The sequence below is a fragment of the Siphateles boraxobius genome, unplaced genomic scaffold (assembly GCF_051911475.1).
Source record: "Siphateles boraxobius isolate OS27281-9 unplaced genomic scaffold, OSU_SipBor_1 77, whole genome shotgun sequence".
Classification (NCBI taxonomy): domain Eukaryota; kingdom Metazoa; phylum Chordata; class Actinopteri; order Cypriniformes; family Leuciscidae; genus Siphateles; species Siphateles boraxobius.
This window is the reverse complement of record NW_027509205.1, coordinates 19,396,296-19,413,882: the sequence shown is the minus strand read 5'-3', so window position 1 is coordinate 19,413,882 and position 17,587 is coordinate 19,396,296. Positions and strand designations below refer to the sequence as shown.

The following is a 17,587-nucleotide window of genomic DNA, read 5'->3' as shown; positions in this document are numbered from 1 at the left end:
TTGGGTTCCCAGGCGAGAGCCCATGACGTCAGTCCGACAGGGAACTGGGGTCACATTAGTAACCTAGACGTTACAGCATCTTACAGCTTACTGGATCGTGCCAACTAGTCAAAGCTTAACCAATTGTCGCCAGTTCCAAATTCTCCTTTAGGGAAATAAGTGCTGGAGGTGAAATGCCACTAATTTGTTTAGAATATAAACCTTTTAAATTAGATATATGTTTAGTTTAAACCTTTGAATGCCAAAATATATTAAAAAATATACTTTATGGGGTAAGAATTTTCTTTTACCATATGGGAAGTTTTTTGAGTTGACTCATTCCGTGAGTCAAAGTTCGCAGAGGAGAACCTGATACACTGTGTGGTGGATCTGTTTGGAGCCGGAACAGAAACCACCTCTACTACCCTAAGATGGGATTTACTCTTCATGATCAAGTATCCACATGTGCAAGGTGGGATGTCAGTAAATCAACAAATGTGACTTCCTGTTGCTTCTCCTCAAAAAGTACCGTCAGCATGTTCTTCGTTGACTATTTTCTTTCAGGGAAAGTCCAGTCTGAGATTGATCAGGTGATTGGACAGACACGTCAACCACTAATGGATGACCAAACAAATCTGCTGTACACCTACTCTGTTATCCATGAAATTCAGAGGTTTGTGAACATTATTACCTTTACATCTCCCAGAGTGTGCAACAAGCCGCAAAATAAAGGGGCGGGGCCTTGTTGAGTTAGTTAGTAGTGTGTTGAAACTGGCAGTTATGAAAAGGGGCGGGACATTTCCCTAACACACTCGAAGCGCTTGTCCAATCACAACACACTGGTCCAGCCGACCAATCAGAGCACACTGTGATTTTCAGAAGGAGGGGCTTGAACTAAACAGAGCATTACTGACAGACTGGGAAGAGAGGAGCTGCAACAATGGAGAATATGCAAAATATAAATTCGTTTTTTTTTAACATTCAAGCATGCAAAGCTACTCTAGTAGAGCTCAAAAACAAACTCAAGACTTTATAAAATTAGCATAATATGGCCTCTATAATGATTCTGTAACTCACTCAACTCTATATCTGTGGTTATTACAGGGCGTGGTAGTGCTGCAGTTGCTAAAGACAATCCTAAAGGATAAGATTGAGTACAGCACTCCATATGAATTCAATCCTGGTTGAAAATGGCATGAGACACTTTTATCCCTTTTTCAATAGGTAAGTTATGTCCATACAGCTCTATCATCATGTTAATTCAAATTATAAACATATTTACTGATCCAGACCATGATTTCCAGGTAAGAGGACGCGTCCAGGTGATACACCAGTGTTTTGCCAGTTTATCTCTTTTCATTCTTTTTATAACTGTATCCACTGTACATCCAACTGACAGCACTGCATTCTTCCTTTTGATTCTAAACTGAACTCAAATGGCACTGAGAATTGGGTAGTCAGTCAGACTTAAATAGCTAGCGATGTCGCTAGTTAACTTAGCTGTAAAAGTTGATACATGAGTTGACATAATTTATATTATAGTTTAGCTTAAATATTATATTTTATATTATAAAGTACATTTTCTGAAATCGAAATATTCATTGTGGGGAACAGGACGAGGCCGAGGGACGTGAGAGAACGGCGCGACGCCGGTGGCGTAAGTGATAATGAGCGTCACCTGTGAGACGCACCGGTCTCGCATCTCTCACATCCCTCGGCCTCGTCCTGCTCGCCACATTCATCTATATTTTTTTTTAAACGATTTTTATGACAAGTACTCGTTTCGGGTAGGCACTAGTCACTATTTCATTTACTATTTTTATTATTGTCAATATTATTCTGCAATTGGTATTACATTGTATTTGCTATTATTATTATTATTGTTATTATAATATTATACCACTTGCGATTATCAATCTATTATAGTTATACTGTTAAATTATTGTACTATTCACTTGTCACTATTTAACGATATTCTGTCATTAATATTTCATATTCTATTGATATTATTATAGTACTATACATAAACTATATGCTATTCAATATATTATTATTATATTATTGTACTTATATTATATAATTATACTATTCATTACTATTGTATTTGCTGTATACTGTTTATTTTATTGACTATACACTAAACTACTTACTATTACTTCTCACTTTATCTTATATTTACTATTTGCAATGCACTGTAGTTGTACCATATCATATGTATTACCATAAAGGATCCATCAATTCAGTTATCTTTGTTATTGTATATTTGGAGTATCTAGCTGTAAATATTTATCATTTTAGTGCTATAAAAATACAGAAAGCAGCCTGCAGGTGTGATTTGTATTTGCAGATTTGTTCCATTTTCTCAATGGCGGTCAAGTCTAAGCACAAGAAAAGAAGATTTGGGTTAAAGACAGAAAATGCTTTTTCCACAATAAGAAAACTTTATGTCATTTAATGTCAACATTTACTTATATCTCAGTATGGGGGTCTTCACAGTTCTTATCCAAGAATAAAAAGCCAAATACATGACAACCCTGAGCTTTAACAATTCCTTATTAAAAAATATATATATATTTTATAAGTCTAACTATCAAGGTTTTAAATAACTAGAGATGGAACTTTTTGAACACCACGTACAAACCACTGAAATCGGTTGATAAATGTAAACATTATTTTTATCCAGAAAAAAAAAACGCAGCTCACCCATTTACTTGCATTTGTTTACAGCTCAGTCTTGCCCTAAGCAATATGGCGGACGCGTTGACGTATCGCAGCAACGTTCCAAAGCGACCAATACTCACAACCGGCGCAACGTCATAGAATGTCTCTGAACAGATTCACGCCCACTTTTAGGGGAAAATAAACTAGACTTCCCATTGACTTCAATACAAAAAAGCGTCACAAAACAACGTCCGTACACAGCCGACAGGCATGAATAACTTAAGGATATCACTAAGAATAACTTAAATCACTAAGATTAAACATGTCAAGTAATTATATGTCCAGATGAGATTGGCTGAAATTAGGGATGGTGGTGGTGGTGGTGGTGGGGGACGGGGACGGGGACGGGGACGACTATTACAGTCTAATATGTAGTCATTGTTTATTGCCGAAGTATTTTTTGGCACACAGGGCCGCGACAAAACAATCACTCCTTTACGACTGGCTGCCTACACATTAATTCAAGGGATAGTTCACCCAAAAATGAAAATTCTGTCACTATTTACTCACCCTCATGTTGTTCCAACCTCGTAAGACCTTCGTTCATCTTCGGAACACGAATTATAATATTTTTGATGAAATCTGAGACCTGGATCACTCCTCCATAGGCTTCTTAAGGGATTGAAACTTGCCAGCCTCACGTAACAACATGATGAGGGTGGCGGCGGCGCTGCCGATAAAGCACCTAAAAGCTGTCACAACGAACCGGCAAAAGCAATGAATGATTATGAATATGTCAAATATAGCAAGGAGACATTTTAATTGTTTATTAATAAAGATGAAGTTGACGCAGTAGTGAATGCGTCAGAGAGAAATGCACATTCCCTTTCAAGGGAACTCGAGCTGCGTCAAACGCTGTGGGAATGCCCCTGCGTTGTGCGTCATGAAGCACGTATGGAATCAGCCCAGTGGAGAGATGGAACGTCATAGGCGGGTGACGTCATCGACCAGGAAACTATAAAGCACCCCATAAACACAAGCGCAACAGCTTTTTGTGCCTTCAGTCGCGCTATATGTGAATCTGTCCCTGTGTGAATATTGTCTGTCTTTACATACTCTGCACCACACAAACAATTTATATATATTAAGAGAGATATGGCGAACGAACAGCAGTTTAGGAAGTGTGTCCCTCCCTGCTCGTGTTATTTTACGAGTGGGGATACACACGTTCTTTGTGTTGTTTGTTTGGGAGTGCAGCATGCCCACTCAGCTCTCTCAGCCGAGGCAGAGCGACGACGCGTATCGTGGGGATCGCATATGGATCTCTCAGCGGGGTTAGAGACGGGCTCTGCTTTATCTCTCCCTTCACCTGTGAGATCCAGATCCTCAGTCCCGTGTTCGGAAGCACGCGCTGCGGTTTCTTCCGCTCGGGCTGAGGCACCAGTTATAAATGAGGGAGATGTGGAGGATTCGCCACCTTACACTCCCGAAAGTGATGAGCTAGTGGAGGTATTAACAAGAGCTGTAGAAAAACTCAGCATTGTATGGCCAGTGACTAGACAGGAGTCTGTTTCTAAATCAAAATTAGATGAGAAATTTTTGCCGTCACAAGTGCAACCTCCACGCCGGTGCTTGCCGTTTTTTCCCGATCTCCACACTGAGGTGTCGAAATCGTGGAAAAAAACGGTGTCATATAGAGTGTTTAGTCCCCAGACTTCAACATATTCTAATATTGTGGGGGCAAAATCATATGGTTATTCGGCTATGCCTCGCGTGGAAGAGACGCATGCGAGTTTTCTCTCCCTCGAGGCTGTGTCATCTGTTAAGGCACCGGCATTACCCACCAAGCCTCTTAGAAATATTTTGGTTTTTGTGGGTAAAGCGTATTCGGCGGCGGGTCAGGCTGCGTCATGTCTGCATACTATGTCTATTATGCAGGCATACCAGGCTGACCTGCTGAGGGATGTGAGTGAGAGTGAGGAGGTCAGTGCTGACGTGGTTCGCGAACTGCGTCAGGCTGCTGATTTATCCCTGCACGCAACCAGAGAGTCGGCCAAGCTAGTGGGTCGATCTATGGCAGCTCTGGTGGCCGCAGAAAGACATCTGTGGTTAAATCAGACAAATATAAAAGAAAAAGAAAAAGCTTTCCTTTTAGACACTCCTCTCTCTCCCCTGGGTTTATTTGGCGATGCTGTAAATTCTGTCATCGATAAATTCCAGGAGAAGGAAAAGCAAACAACAGCTTTTAAGAAATTTCTCCCTTTAAAAATTAATGTCCCTGGGGCTGCTGGGCGGGAGCAGCCCCGGCCGTCTGCGAGCTCATCATATAGGGCGCTGAAGCAGAGTGTCGCTTCTCGTGCTCCCCCTGCTGGACAGTGGGCTCAGCCGCGGCACTCTCAGCCGAAATCTCCCAGTAAAAGAACTGATCTGAGGACAGTTATATTAGCTAAGAAGGCTTCGGCTAAGAAGAAGTCCTGGCGCCACGGCGCGCAGGACACTGAGGGTGGTCCCCACCGAGGCGGAAAGGTGTGCACCTCTTTCTACGGTGCCCATTCCTCCTCGGTGCCCTCAGGGGCCCGTTCTCCAACCCCGCCTTCATGCCGGGGCGCAGACGGTCCCAGCGAGCGATTTCCCGAGGGACGCTCGCTCCCTCTGAGGAGGGTTTCAGAGCGGTTAGACCAGTTGTTCCCTGCCGGTGTGCCGTTACAGGGCGCTGCGTTTGCTGCTCAAGTTACACCAGAGGCCAGTCTCGAGAGACTGGTACCCTTAGTAGAATTTCTGGCAGAGTGGAAAAGCCTTCCAAAAATATCTCATTGGGTCCTGCAGACAATAGAAAGGGATTATGCTATCCAATTCAGGTGTCGTCCACCAAGATTCAGAGGGGTTCTGCCTACAGTGGTGAGCCCCGAGCATGCTCTGGTTATGGAACAAGAGGTGAAAGCACTCCTTCAAAAGGAGGCTATAGAACGGGTTCCTCCTCCCAGTGTGGGGTCAGGCTATTACAGCGGATATTTCATCGTTGCAAAATAGGATGGGGGGTTGCGTCCAATTTTAGACCTGCGCCTATTGAATCGCTCGGTAGGGAAGCCAAAATTCAAGATGCTCACTATCAAGCAGATCGTGTCACAAATCAGATCCGAGGACTGGTCTGTCACGATAGATCTAAGGGACGCGTACTTCCACATTTCCATCCTTCCACAACACAGGAAGTTCCTGGGGTTCGCCTTCGGGGGCGAGGTGTACCAGCACAGGGTTCTTCCGTTTGGCCTAGCTTTATCTCCCCGCACTTTTAAATGCACTTTTAAATGCGCATTTAGATTAAAAAATCTAAATGCGCATGCGCGTGCGGTTTGTGTTTGTGTTTGGAGCTCCGTCGAATTGATTCATTAATCCTTGCTTTTCTTCTTTTCAACTAATTTATAAACAAGCACTTTCTATTTTTATATCATGGGAACTTATCCTCGCTACTATTCCTTATAAAAAACGATCGGATTACTTTGATATCGCTACTTAGATCCAACTTTGCGAATCTCGGCTACTAGCCTTTAGTCTGCTAGCATTTCACGCGTGGCCTCGCGCCTACCGACCGTCTTATTTTACACCCGTTTCACTGAAAGGATACAGGTTATATCCAGCATTTCACTCCTAAATTAGTAGTGATATTGATAGTATCACTACTAATTTACTGTTCATCTGTTATAATGGCGAACATATCGGATGTGTGTCTAACGTTACCTCTGAGTGCAGGTGAGGACACATTCGAGCTGATTTCGGTACGATTGGAGCTGGAATCGGTGGAGAAACAGATCCGTGGTCTGCTGGAGAAACAAGCCGAGCTGCGGGATCGGCGATCAGCGCTTGAAACGTCACGCGCCGATGCTCATAAGTCAGTGGTTAGTAACTTTTTGACTCCGACTTCGTCTACTCCGTGCGTTTCTCTGCCCAGGAGGACGCGATCATCTCTGGCATCATTCACTCCGGCACCGACACAACACCATGGACCCTGGGTGATCCCACAGCGAAAGACACGAGCCAGGACCAGAGCAAGAACCTCACCGCCCCTCCCGGTCTTCGAGATCTCCACCCGGAACCGCTTCTCCCCCCTTCGCGAGTCGGAAAGCGACGACGCCGTGATCATCGGCAGTTCCATGGCCCGTCATGTCCGCGCTACCTCAGGTAAGGGTACGGTGCGCACTCACTGCTTTCCTGGTGCTCGTGTTCTTGATGTCGCCGCACAGGTTCCCGAGATCCTGAACGGTGACGAGCGCGTCGGAGCTGTTGTGCTGCATACGGGAGTGAATGACATCAGGCTGCGGCAGACGGAGGTTCTGAAGAAGGACTACAAGAGCCTGATCGAGACGGTACGCAGCACAGCGCCTGAGGCAACGATCATCGTGTCTGGACCGCTTCCCACGTACCGACAAGGACAGGAAAGGTTCAGTAGATTATTTGCACTAAATGAATGGTTAATGTCATGGTGTAATGAACAGAAACTGCTCTTTGTAAATAATTGGAATCTGTTCTGGGAGCGACCTAGGCTCTACCGTGCTGATGGCCTGCACCCCAGCAGAATCGGAGCGGCTGTTCTGTCGGACAACATCTCCAAGACGTTACACACCATATGACTAGAAAATCAAAGTCCAAATCACAGTCTTTGCTGTGCCAAATTAATTGAAATAAGTAGTGTAGAACATTATATAGAAACTGTGTCTATTCCTCGTTTAGTGAGGCCATATAATAAATCTACTGTAGGATCTAGGGAAAATCTTATTGTAATTAAACCTGAAAATCTAAATATCAGTGAACAAAAACAATTTCTAAAACTAGGTCTTCTAAACATTAGATCGCTCACACCTAAGGCGGTTATTGTAAATGAAATGGTCACAGATAATAGCTTCGATGTACTTTGCCTTACTGAAACCTGGCTTAAACCAAATGATTATTTCGGTCTAAATGAGTCCACTCCACCAGGATACTGTTATAAGCATGAGCCCCGTCTGATCGGTCGTGGCGGCGGTGTTGCAACAATCTATAGAGATATTCTTAATGTTATTCAGGAAACAGGTCACAGGTTTAATTCATTTGAAGTACTTGTACTAAATATTACGCTCTTAGATGTAGGAAAGAAATCCCTATTATCTCTAGCCTTGGCTACTGTATATAGACCTCCAGGGCCCTATGCTGATTTCCTAAAAGAGTTTGCAGAGTTTCTCTCAGATCTATTGGTCAATACCGATAAAGCAATAATTGTTGGAGATTTTAACATACACGTAGATAACACAAATGATGCGTTAGGGACTGCGTTTACAGATTTATTAAACTCTTTTGGGGTCAAGCAAAACGTCAGTGGTCCCACTCATCGTCTAAATCATACACTAGACTTAATTATATCATATGGAACCAATCCAACTGATATAGATATTATACCGCAAAGTGACGATCTCACTGATCATCACATGGTAACTTGTATAATACGTACTGCTGAAATTTGTCATGTTGCGCCACGTTATAGACCAGGCAGAACAATCGTTCCAACCACTATAGATAGATTCTCAAATAGCTTACCTGATCTATCTCAGCTGCTCAGTGAACCCAAACAAACAGATGACCTAGATGAAATGACTAGCAGTTTGAGCACCATTTTCTCTAGTACATTAGATATTGTTGCACCAATTAGATCAAAAAAGGTTAGAGAGAAAACTAAAGCACCTTGGTACAACTGTGCTACGCATGTTATCAAGAGAGAAACTCGTAACTTAGAGCGTAAATGGAAACAAACTAATTTAGAGGTCTTTAGAATCGCGTGGAAATAGACAGTATGTCACGTTATAAAAAGGTTCTAAAAGCAGCCAGGGCTGAGCATCTCCACAAACTAATAGAAAATAACCAAAATAATCCAAGGTTTTTATTTAACACCGTGGCTAGACTAACAAATATACAGACATCACCAGAGCAAAATATTCCGTTACAGTATAGTAGTAATGATTTTATGAACTACTTTAATGAGAAAATAGAAAGCATCCGTAACACAATTGTAAATGTACACTCTTTTATGGTGTCTTATGATTCAGCCTCAATTATCGCCCCTCTGGAACAACTACACCGCTTTACAACTATAGGACAGGAAGAGCTAAATAAACTTATCATTGCATCGAAACCAACAACATGTTTATTAGATCCAATACCCACTAAACTACTGAAAGAAGTGTTACCTGTAGTGGAAGAGCCTCTTCTCAATATTATTAACTCGTCTTTATTTTTAGGTCATGTTCCAAGAATATTCAAGCTGGCAGTAATAAAACCTCTCATTAAGAAACCGCAATTAGACCCAAATAACTTAGCAAATTACAGACCCATTTCAAATCTTCCATTTATGTCTAAAATACTAGAAAAAATTGTGTCCGCTCAATTGTGCTCTTTCTTGCAAGAAAATGAGATATATGAAAAATTCCAGTCAGGATTCAGACCGCATCATAGCACAGAAACTGCGCTAGTTAAAATTACAAATGATTTACTTTTAGCTTCTGACCAAGGCTGTATCTCAATACTAGTTCTACTCGATCTAAGCGCTGCGTTCGACACTATCGATCATAAAATACTCCTGGATCGACTACAAAACTACACTGGTGTTCAGGGACAGGCATTAAAGGGTTAGTTCACCCAAAAATGAAAATTAAGTCATTAATTACTCACCCCCATGCTGTACCAACCCCGTAAGACCTTCGTTCATCTTCGGAACACAAATGAAGATATTTTTGATTAAATCTGAGAGGTGGATCACTGCTACATAGGCTGCCAGAGGGAATGAAACTTGACGGCCCAGAAAGTCATTAAAGAAAATGTTTAAATATTCCATGTGCCTACAGTGGCTCAACTATAAGTTTATCAAGCGACGAGAATACTTTTTTCCCGAAAAAAAAAACATAATAACGACTTTATTCGACTATTCCTTTTCTTCATTGTGGGCCTGAGACGAGAGTTCAAGAGATTTCCACGACGCATGCGCGAGAACTGAGAAGAGGACGTTCTTCTTCTAATACTTCTCGTTCAGTTCTCGCGCATGCGTCGTGGAAATCTCTTGAACTCTCGTCTCAGGCCCACACGGAATGAAAAGGAATAGTCGAATAAAGTCGTTATTATGTTTTTTTTTTTCGGGAAAAAAGTAGTCTCGTCGCTTGATAAACTTATAGTTGAGCCACTGTAGGCACATGGATTATTTAAACATGTTCTTTAATGACTTTCTGGGCCGTCAAGTTTCATTCCCTCTGGCAGCCTATGTAGCAGTGATCCACCTCTCAGATTTAATCAAAAATATCTTCATTTGTGTTCCGAAGATGAACGAAGGTCTTACGGGGTTGGTACAGCATGGGGGTGAGTAATTAATGACTTAATTTTCATTTTTGGGTGAACTAACCCTTTAAGCTGGTTTAGATCGTACTTATCAGACCGTTATCATTTTGTCTGTTTAAATGGGGAAAAATCAAAGATAACGTCAGTAGACTATGGAGTGCCGCAAGGATCGGTGTTAGCCCCTCTGCTATTCTCAATATATATGCTCCCACTTGGTAATATTATAAGAAAACATGCAATTAATTTCCACTGTTATGCTGATGACACTCAATTATATATTTCATCACGGCCAGATGAAAACACTAACTTATCAAATTTGACAGAGTGTCTCAAAGATATAAAATGCTGGATGACGCGTAATTTCCTGCTACTAAATTCAGATAAAACGGAGGTATTACTTATTGGTCCAAAAAACTACCCACAAACTCACTTACAATACAACTTTAATATAGAAGGATGTCCAGTTACTTTATCCACTACAGTAAAAGACCTGGGTGTTATACTAGACCGCAACTTGTCTTTCGAAAATCATATTTCATATGTTACAAGAACAGCCTTTTTCCACCTTAGAAACATTACAAAGCTACGTAACATGCTATCTGTTTCTGATGCAGAAAAGTTAGTTCATGCATTCATGACCTCGAGACTAGATTATTGTAATGCTATATTAGCTGGCTGTCCTGCATCCTCAATAAACAAGCTACAGTTAGTGCAAAATGCAGCTGCTAGAGTTCTTACTAGGTCAAGAAAATATGATCATATAACACCAATTTTATCATTTCTACACTGGTTACCTATCAAGTTCCGTATCAATTACAAAGTACTATTACTGACCTATAAAGCCCTAAATGGTTTAGCTCCTGTGTATTTAATGGACCTTCTATCGCCCTAAAATCCATCACGTTCTTTAAGATCACTAAATTCGAGGCTTCTGGTCATTCCTAGGATATCTAAGTCCACTAAAGGAGGAAGGGCGTTCTCACATTTAGCTCCAAAACTCTGGAATAGCCTTCCTGATATTGTTCGAAGCTCTGACTCGCTGTCCCAGTTTAAAACTAGATTAAAGACGCATCTCTTTATCCAAGCATTTACATAATGCTTACCTTTTATACCACTGCTGAATCAGATCAAATGCATTTAATATTATAAAACTTGAAGAGTCTGTAGGTTATTTGTATAAGTTGCATAGTATTTACAGTCATTACGTTCCTGTGTATATTGCGTGAATGACGGGTGGTTGGGTAGATATTGTGTTTTGCGGTAGTTGGTATGCCATACGGAACCGTTGCCACTGATCCTGCATTAACGACGACAGTGGGGCTCGACAGCCTTAGTCAAACGGGTCGGCGCGTATGGTTGGGTTGCGGAGAGATTGTGAGATTGTGGTTGGGTCTCAGCAGCAGGAGGGATGTAGAGGTCAGTAAGCAGGGCTTGTCACGGTATACAAGTTCATTGCTTCCTTCTCGTCTCGTGTTTATGTTGTTGTATGAAAGCACGTGTGTAGTGGGCGTGAATGAGTGTCATTCCTTGATCCGCTCCAGCTGATCGTCATCACATCACCAGCTGCAGCCGATCTCATCTCACCATATATTCTCACAGTTCTCTCATCTCCTTTGTCAGATCGTTGGATGTTGTCTCTCCGTGTGGTGTTCCTGTCGGATTCGTTGGATGTTTGTCTCTCCGTGTGGTGTTCCTGTTGGATTTGTCGTCGTCTCTTCGTTGGATTGTCGTTTGGGTTTCCACTGCACTTCACGGGTTCGTCTTCGACCATCGAGGTCCCTGCGTCATCAGTCCACACCCGTGTTCCTGTCTAGCTTTTCACTGTTCAATAAAGAACTGAGTTTGACCTGCGATTGCTTCCGTCCTGTTTTTGACAACCATGACAGAACGATCTGACCGTGCTATGGAAGCAGCAGGTTCGCCGACCTCCTTGGAGGAATTCCTTCAGCACAGCGCGAGAAGAATGGATTCTCAGGAGAGGAATTTAGGGGACACGGGTCGTGCGGTACAAGCTTTGGTGACGCAGGTGTCCGAGCTCACCCAGCAGATCCAACTACTTCGTGCTCCCGCTGCGCCACCCACACCAGCTGTTCCCCCCACACCACCAGCGATCGCTACGACATCAGAGCCACGCCTACCTGTTCCAGAATCATACGCTGGTGAGTCTGCTTACTGCAGAGCATTTCTGACACGTTGTGCCATGCATTTTGCACTGCAACCGAGAACTTTCAATAATGAGCCAGCCAAGGTGGCATTTGTCATTACTTTGTTGACCGGAAAGGCGGCGTTATGGGGGACAGCGGTGTGGGAAAATCAAGACCCTTGCTGTGCCTCGTTCCAGGCACTCTCCTCAGAGATGAGACGGGTGTTCGATCGGGCCGTCGCGGGGAGAGAGGCTGCCAGGGTGTTGGCCGACCTCCGTCAGGGTGAGAGGTCAGTCTCGGACTATTCGATCGAGTTCCGCACCCTGGCGGCCGAAAGCCAGTGGAACGAGGCTGCGCAGTGGGACATGTTCCTGCATGGGTTGGCTGACCGCGTCCAGAGGGAGATCTACGCCCTGGACCTCCCCACGACGCTGAATGGACTCATCGAGCTCGCTCTGAGGGTGGACGCTCGCATCACCAGAGTCGGGGGAAGAGCACCGTCCATTTGGTCTCCAGCTGGAGCAGAGGGTCAACGGTCCAGTGGCAGGGACGTGGTCAGCCCAGTCTTCGATCACGAACCCATGCAGGTGGGTCGAGCTCGGCTTTCCCGGGAGGAGAGGGAAAGGCGGAGGTCCCAGGGCCTCTGCCTATACTGTGGAGGTTCGGGACACTTTGCCTACAACTGCCCGGTAAAAGACCAAGCCCGATAGTAAGTATGAGGCTACTATCGGGTGGGATCTCCGCCGAGAAGACCTCATCCACATCTACCCTCCTTCCGGTAAGACTGAGATGGTCAATTCACCAGCACGACTGTCAAGCACTTCTGGACTCCGGGGCTGAGGGTAATTTTATGGACAGTACTTTTGCACATAGACTTCAGATTCCCCTTAAACCACTCACACAGAGGATTGCAGTACACGCATTAAATGGTCAAGAACTTCCCATCATCTCGCTCATCACCGAAAACATCACACTCATCACCTCAGGCAATCACTCAGAAACTATTTTTTTTTATATACTGGATTCCCCCCTGGCACCTGTAGTTCTTGGACACCCCTGGCTCATTCATCACAACCCTCGTGTGGACTGGCAGCAAAGAGCTATTCTGGAGTGGAGCAAGGAATGTCATAAGTCTTGTCTGATGTCTGCTTGTCCGTCTGTGCCTGTTTTTGTGTTACAGGAGGAGGCAGGGGACTTGTCTAACGTGCCCGAGGAGTACCACGATCTGAAGGAAGTGTTCAGTAAGTCTCGGGCTGCTTCTCTTCCTCCGCATCGTCCCTATGACTGTGCCATAGATTTACTGCCAGGTAAGTCTCCGCCTAAGGGCAAGTTATATTCGCTTTCCAATCCGGAGAGGGAGGCTATGGAGAAATATATTTCTGATTCTCTGGCAACCAGTTTCATCCGTCCTTCCTCTTCTCCGGCGGGGGCGGGGTTCTTTTTTGTGGGAAAGAAGGACGGGTCTCTGCGACCTTGTATTGACTACCGGGGGCTGAATAACATCACGGTAAAGAATACTTATCCTTTGCCGTTAATGTCTTCAGCCTTCGAGAGGTTGCAGGGAGCGTCTGTTTTCACGAAATTGGACTTGCGTAACGCTTATCATCTGGTTCGCATTAGGGAGGGGGATGAATGGAAGACTGCCTTTAACACCCCCAGGGGGCACTTTGAATACTTGGTCATGCCTTTCGGGCTGTCCAACTCCCCAGCAGTCTTCCAGGCACTGGTCAATGACGTGTTGCGAGACATGATAGATCAGTTCATATATGTTTACCTGGATGACATATTGATATTTTCCTCGTCTCTCCAGGAACATGTGCAACACGTTCGACGAGTGCTTCAGAGGTTGCTAGAGAATGGGCTTTTTGTCAAGGCGGAGAAATGCGATTTTCATGCACAGTCTGTTCCTTTTCTAGGATACATCATTTCGTCTGAGGGAATGCGTGTGGACCCTGAGAAGGTTAAGGCTGTGGTAGAGTGGCCAAGTCCAGATTCTCGTAAGGCCCTGCAGAGGTTTCTGGGGTTCGCCAACTTCTATCGGCGTTTCATTCGCAACTTCAGCCAACTAGCCGCACCTCTGACTGCCTTGACCTCCCCCAGAACTCCGTTCAGGTGGTCAGATACAGCCGAGGCTGTGTTTGCCAAACTCAAGAGCCGCTTTGTTTCAGCTCCCATCCTCGTTGCCCCTGATTCTTCACGTCAGTTCGTGGTGGAGGTCGACGCATCAGAGGTGGGGGTAGGAGCAGTCCTGTCCCAGCGTTCGCCCGCAGACGATAAGATGCATCCTTGCGCGTTTTTTTCTCATCGATTATCCCCAGCCGAACGCAATTACGACATTGGTAACAGGGAGTTGTTGGCAGTCAAGTTAGCGTTGGAGGAATGGCGTCATTGGTTAGAAGGTGCGGGGGTTCCTTTTATCGTCTGGACCTATCACAAGAATCTAGAGTACATCAGAACCGCCAAAAGATTGAACTCCAGGCAGGCTCGGTGGGCACTTTTTTTCGGTCGTTTTGATTTTTCTCTCTCGTACCGCCCGGGTTCTAAGAACATCAAACCCGACTCTTTATCTCGCATTTTTGATCGTTCCGAACGCCCGTCTACTCCCGAGTGCATTTTACCGGAAACCCTATTTGTTTCCACACTCGTATGGGAGATCGAATCGAAGGTCAAGACGGCCTTAGAAGGGGTAATGCCTCCGCCCGGTTGCCCACCGAATCGCTTATTTGTGCCGGAGGGATTACGGTCCGACGTTATACAGTGGGGTCATTGCTCCAACGTGGCTTGTCATCCAGGAGTTAATCGTACTAAGTTTTTAGTCAAGCAACGATTTTGGTGGCCACTTATGGCTCGTGACATCCACAGTTTTGTTTTGGCTTGCTCGGTCTGTGCCACTGGTAAGACTTCCAATCGTCCGCCTGATGGGCTCCTTCAACCGCTGCCTGTCCCTTCGAGACCCTGGTCCCATATCGCTCTAGATTTTGTCACCGCCCTCCCGCCCTCCCAGGGCAACACAGTCGTTTTGACTGTGGTGGACCGGTTCTCGAAGGCGGCTCATTTCATTCCCTTACCCAAATTACCCTCAGCTAAGGAGACAGCGTTGACAGTCATTGACCACATCTTTCGCTTACATGGCCTCCCGATGGACGTGGTCTCTGACAGAGGACCCCAGTTTGTGTCCAAATTTTGGCAAGAATTTTGTAAGTTACTGGGGGCGACGGTTAGTCTGTCCTCAGGGTTCCACCCCCAGAGCAATGGTCAGACCGAGAGAGCCAACCAAGATCTGGAAAGGGTGTTGCGATGTTTGGTTTCTAAGAATCCTTCCTCTTGGAGTCAACAGATTTCCATGGTGGAGTACGCCCACAATACGTTACCAGTGTCGGCTACGGGCCTATCTCCGTTTGAGTGTAGTTTAGGTTACCAGCCACCTATTTTTCCTAGTCTGGAATCCGAGGTCGCGGTCCCCTCCGCTCACGCCTTAATCCAGAGGTGTCACCGCACTTGGACTAGAGCCCGTGAGGCTCTACTCCAAGTGGGGGCGCGCACCAAGGCTAAGGCCGATCGCCACCGGTCAAAGCCTCCCGTATACGTCGTTGGTCAAAAAGTGTGGCTTTCAACTAAGAACATTCCTCTCCGATCCGTCTCTAATAAGCTTGCCCCCAAATTCATTGGCCCGTTCACTGTCACCAAGATCATTAGTCCGGTGACAGTCCGCCTTAGTTTACCTCCAGCGTACAGGAGGGTTCACCCCGTTTTCCATGTTTCAAAAATCAAGCCCGTGTTTCATGCTCGCATTAATCCGCCAGTCCCGGTTCCCCCCCCGCCGCGTCTCGTAGATGGGGAGACCACCTATTCGGTAAATCGCATTCTGGATTCTAGACGGAGGGGACGTGGATTTCAGTACTTGGTGGACTGGGAAGGTTACGGTCCGGAGGAGAGAAGTTGGGTTCCGGCTAGAGACATCCTGGATCACTCTCTGATCGATGATTTCAATCGACAGGTAAGGGAGTCTGGGAACGCCAGGAGGCGTTCCTAGGAGAGGGGGTACTGTCACGGTATACAAGTTCATTGCTTCCTTCTCGTCTCGTGTTTATGTTGTTGTATGAAAGCACGTGTGTAGTGGGCGTGAATGAGTGTCATTCCTTGATCCGCTCCAGCTGATCGTCATCACATCACCAGCTGCAGCCGATCTCATCTCACCATATATTCTCACAGTTCTCTCATCTCCTTTGTCAGATCGTTGGATGTTGTCTCTCCGTGTGGTGTTCCTGTCGGATTCGTTGGATGTTTGTCTCTCCGTGTGGTGTTCCTGTTGGATTTGTCGTCGTCTCTTCGTTGGATTGTCGTTTGGGTTTCCACTGCACTTCACGGGTTCGTCTTCGACCATCGAGGTCCCTGCGTCATCAGTCCACACCCGTGTTCCTGTCTAGCTTTTCACTGTTCAATAAAGAACTGAGTTTGACCTGCGATTGCTTCCGTCCTGTTTTTGACAACCATGACAGGGCTGAGTTGAGTGGGGGACGGAGGGGGGTGACTCTGGGACGCAAGAATCACTGTCTTCATGTTTTTTATCATTTACGCCCGTGTTATGGAAATCATTATTAACAGCAGCTACGCTAATTATTTTCCCTTTCTGCTTTTCTGCTGTTATCTCGGGACGCAAGTCCCGAGAAAAACGGCGTTCGTCAGCTCCAGTTTGTATCCAGCCTTTCACAGAGACTTCAGATACGCCAATCACAAAGCCTGTGAAGAGACGACTCAACACCGGCGATATGGACCCTCTATGGTGGACGGCACTGATCCTCAACAACTCGTCTCAACACCGGCGTGATTACTTGGACTTCCAAAAGATGGAAATGGATAAATAATCTAAATGTTCCGATCCAATCTGACTTGTAATGCTGCCCGAATCATAAATCATGCACTGTTCCTTCGTTGGCCAGAGGAGAACTGGCCCTCCGACTGAGTCTGGTTTCTCCCAAGGTTTTTTTCTCCATTCTGTCACCTGATGGAGTTTTGGTTCCTTGCCACTGTTGCCTTGGCTTTTGGCTTGCTTAGTTGGGGACATTTAATATTCAATAATATTATTGATCTGCCTTACTTAAGGTGGACGTTGACTCAATTTTCTTTTAGAAACAAACTCTGTTATATTATTTTCATGTTATCACTGTGAAGCTGCTTTGATACAATCTGTATTGTAAAAAGCGCTATATAAATAAAGGTGACTTGACTTGACTTGACTTTCACGAAATGCATGGACGCAGCACTAGTGCCCCTGAGGCTTCAGGGTGTTCGTGTCCTCAATTACATCAACGATTGGTTGATTTTAGCTCAGACAGAGCAGATGGCGGTTCGACATTGAGATGTCGTTCTCGTTCATATCAGGAAGTTGGGGTTGAGGCTGAACGCAAAGAAAAGTGTATGCTCTCCTCAGAAGACCACTTTTCTGGGTGTCG

General features: G+C 45.0%; 1 protein-coding gene across 1 annotated transcript in view; it reads left to right on the top strand.

Annotated features, from left to right (window-relative positions):
• The first annotated feature begins 333 nt into the window (after positions 1–333).
• The window catches only part of cyp2ae1 (cytochrome P450, family 2, subfamily AE, polypeptide 1), a 65,423-nt gene continuing 48,169 nt past the window's right edge, over positions 334–17,587 (top strand). Inside the window, exons 1-3 of the mRNA XM_077218609.1 lie at positions 334–451; positions 544–652; positions 1,084–1,203. The gene's annotated coding sequence lies outside the window, so the exon portion shown is untranslated. The remainder of the gene's footprint in view (positions 452–543; positions 653–1,083; positions 1,204–17,587) is intronic.